This window comes from Sander lucioperca, chromosome 3, assembly GCF_008315115.2.
Source record: "Sander lucioperca isolate FBNREF2018 chromosome 3, SLUC_FBN_1.2, whole genome shotgun sequence".
NCBI classification, from domain to species: Eukaryota; Metazoa; Chordata; class Actinopteri; order Perciformes; family Percidae; genus Sander; species Sander lucioperca.
In genome coordinates, this window is record NC_050175.1 from 46,260,221 (window position 1) to 46,264,757 (window position 4,537).

Genomic DNA, 4,537 nt, shown 5'->3' on the forward strand with positions numbered 1-4,537 from the left:
TGTATATAGTATAGAGTGTAAGGTATGTATATAGTATAGAGTATAAGGTATGTATATAGTATAGAGTGTAAGGTATGTATATAGTATAGAGTATAAGGTATGTATATAGTATAGAGTATAAGGTATGTATATAGTATAGAGTATAAGGTATGTATATAGTATAGAGTATAAGGTATGTATATAGTATAGAGTGTAAGGTATGTATATAGTATAGAGTGTAAGGTATGTATATAGTATAGAGTGTAAGGTATGTATATAGTATAGAGTGTAAGGTATGTATATAGTATAGAGTATAAGGTATGTATATAGTATAGAGTGTAAGGTATGTATATAGTATAGAGTATAAGGTATGTATATAGTATAGAGTGTAAGGTATGTATATAGTATAGAGTATAAGGTATGTATATAGTATAGAGTATAAGGTATGTATATAGTATAGAGTATAAGGTATGTATATAGTATAGAGTATAAGGTATGTATAGTATAGAGTGTAAGGTATGTATATAGTATAGAGTGTAAGGTATGTATATAGTATAGAGTGTAAGGTATGTATATAGTATAGAGTATAAGGTATGTATATAGTATAGAGTATAAGGTATGTATATAGTATAGAGTATAAGGTATGTATATAGTATAGAGTGTAAGGTATGTATATAGTATAGAGTATAAGGTATGTATATAGTATAGAGTATAAGGTATGTATATAGTATAGAGTGTAAGGTATGTATATAGTATAGAGCAGGGGTGGCGAACCTGTGGCTCTTGACCCGTATGCGGCTCTTTGCCTGCTCCTTTGAGGCTCTTACTGTGTGGCTGGGGGCTGTGTTATTGGTGGATTTATTTATTTTTATTTTTTTTTACTTTTTGAAACATTTCAGATAAGTACAAAAAAAAATGGAATGCACTTGCCAATACATTTGCCAATTATTTTAAAATAAAAAATAATGCAGCAGAGTTTTGAGGACAAATTCTGCAACCCGAGGAAAAAAAAGCTGCCACAGATCACCTTCCTCATTAACCCTTTCACTGCTGAATCAGATTGTTTGAAAGCCCCTCTAGTGACAAACAAGTGAAAGAGTCGCTTCGGGTGGCACAACCGAGTTCTAGCAAGACCTGAAAAGGATTGTGGATAACAAAGACTGTCAGATTTCCCACTGAGTCAGTCTAAGTAAGAAAAAAAACTATGAAAACTGCTATGTATTATGACTGTCATCAGATCTGGAAGTCACTGTTGCTGTTGTAGTGTGGACGTGCATGTGTTGTGTGGCTTTTTGCTATGGTGCGGGTTTTTTTGTGGCTCTTTATGCTGAACTGGTTGGCCACCCCTGGTATAGAGTATAAGGTATGTATATAGTATAGAGTATAAGGTATGTATATAGTATAGAGTGTAAGGTATGTATATAGTATAGGATGTAAGGTATGTATATAGTATAGAGTGTAAGGTATGTATATAGTATAGAGTGTAAGGTATGTATATAGTATAGAGTGTAAGGTATGTATATAGTATAGGATGTAAGGTATGTATATAGTATAGAGTATAAGGTATGTATATAGTATAGAGTGTAAGGTATGTATATAGTATAGAGTGTAAGGTATGTATATAGTATAGGATGTAAGGTATGTATATAGTATAGAGTATAAGGTATGTATATAGTATAGAGTGTAAGGTATGTATATAGTATAGAGTATAAGGTATGTATATAGTATAGAGTATAAGGTATGTATATAGTATAGAGTGTAAGGTATGTATATAGTATAGAGTGTAAGGTATGTATATAGTATAGAGTGTAAGGTATGTATAGTATAGATGTAAGGTATGTATATAGTATAGAGTATAAGTATGTATAGTATAGAGTGTAGGTAGTATATAGTATAGAGTATGAGGTATGTATATAGTATAGAGTATAAGGTATGTATATAGTATAGAGTGTAAGGTATGTATATAGTATAGAGTATAAGGTATGTATATAGTATAGAGTGTAAGGTATGTATATAGTATAGAGTATAAGGTATGTATAGTATATGTATAGGTATATATAGTATAGAGTGTAAGGTATGTATATAGTATAGAGTGTAAGGTATGTATATAGTATAGAGTATAAGGTATGTATATAGTATATTGTATAAGGTATGTATATAGTATAGAGTATAAGGTATGTATATAGTATAGAGTATGTAAAAATGCCTCGTCATTTAATACCAAAGTTCTATCCCTCAGTGTCAGTGAGCCAATCAGCACGCAGCATGCTTCTACCAAGATGTAATAATGTCTGTGATTGGCTGTCTAGCGTTACACAGAGACGGGGTTGTGGCTAGAAGGGATACAGCTACGGCCAGACGTTATGCAAAATAACGCTAAATCTCGCAAAAATCTTGGCTAATATATTACAGTTTTTCTTGATTGCTTTGATGCAGCAGTCAACTCAAACCACATATTTCAAACCAGTTAACACACAGACCCAAACAGTGGCACTCATGGTCAAAATGACACATTCTGTTTGTAAAAGGCTCTAACTGTGCCAAAACATTTAAAATATGCAACAAAAGAAAATGTTGCCTTCAAACGACACGACTTACAAACAAGTGTATGAGCTCTTCCAATCAACCATTACACAGTGGACACCAACATAATAAATACAGCACTCAGTGGGAATCAGTGCACCATAGCTTGTCATTGTAGCCTGCTACTGTATGTAGCTTTCATGCCAGAGACATTTGATCATTTTTGCAAAGATTTGGATCCAGAATCAGAAATGCTTTGATGCACATTGTATTGAATCCATTGATTCTTATTTTGAAACTGTGGCTGAAAACTGAAATACTGTAAATATTACACAAAATACATGTAAACCAAAATAAAATCTATTAGAGTATAATACATTAAGAACATAAAAATAGAATCTATTACAGTAAAGAATAAACATCTATTACTGTAGAGTATAAGAAATAGCCACTATTGATACTCAGTCTCAGTCTCTTCTGTCTTGATGATGGGGTCACATGGTCTAACCCTGCAGACTGATCTATAGGGCCACATGGTCTAACCCTGCAGACTGATCTATGGGGCCACATGGTCTAACCCCGCAGACTGATCTATGGGGCCACATGGTCTAACCCTGCAGACTGATCTATGGGGCCACATGGTCTAACCCTGCAGACTGATCTATAGGACCACATGGTCTAACCCTGCAGACTGATCTATAGGGCCACATGGTCTAACCCTGCAGACTGATCTATGGGACCACATGGTCTAACCCTGCAGACTGATCTATGGGGCCACATGGTCTAACCCCGCAGACTGATCTATGGGGCCACATGGTCTAACCCTGCAGACTGATCTATGGGGCCACATGGTCTAACCCTGCAGACTGATCTATAGGGCCACATGGTCTAACCCTGCAGACTGATCTATAGGGCCACATGGTCTAACCCTGCAGACTGATCTATGGGGCCACATGGTCTAACCCTGCAGACTGATCTATAGGACCACATGGTCTAACCCTGCAGACTGATCTATAGGGCCACATGGTCTAACCCTACAGACTGATCTATAGGGCCACATGGTCTAACCCTGCAGACTGATCTATAGGACCACATGGTCTAACTCTACAGACTGATCTATAGGACCACATGGTCTAACTCTACAGACTGACTGCTAGTTGAAGATTTGTGTGAAGGAGTGTCCAACAGGTGCTTCAGTGATGTCATACTGATGGAGGTAGTTTCTAATAGTTAGGAACAGATGGTTTCTGTTTGGTTACCAAAGCTAAAACAATGGAGTCTGGACTGCTGGAATGACATCCTTGTTAACTGTTCTGCTAAAGGGTGTGGGGGGGGGATGTGTCAATCCAATGAGAAAGGGTTAACACATTAGTAAGAGGTGTCTTCTGCTCTGCTGAGACAGTGATGATGAAAACCCAGTGGATCCCAGTTTCTTTAAGCAGGTCAAAGCAATCAAGAAAAACTGTAATATAATTTTAATATTTTCACTCAGGAAATTCATGTTCGTTCCTCGGAGTGTTTTAACCAAGGGGGTCAGCCAGCCTCCACAACACGTAGCTCCTATGGCGCCATTTAGATGCTACCAAGCCATCACCTCCCGTTAGCATCCCATTGACTGCCATTCATCTTGACGTCACTTTGACAGAGAATAACTTTACATCTGAAGAGTTTAAAGACTCTATTTGTCCATTGTTTATTTCTAAAGAAACACGACAATGTATAAAAGGCTCCATTACCTTGTAGCTCACGTTATGGCTCCGTAGCAGACGTTTTTATAAAAATAGGCTAACGATTGGGTCATAACCACGAGACTTACTGTCTCATAGTAGAGGAATTACCGTATAGTACAGGAGAAGCTCTCAGGCAGTTTGGACTTCCATTAGCTGTTTAAGTTTAATTACTAATGTTAACTATCATTTTAGTGATCAATAATTAGCCTGTGTCTATGTTATCTCCTTACATATACCTACGCTCTCCGTCTCTGCTAGATTGGGAATGATTGAGATTTCTCTTGGCACAGCTACCAGAAGACTTC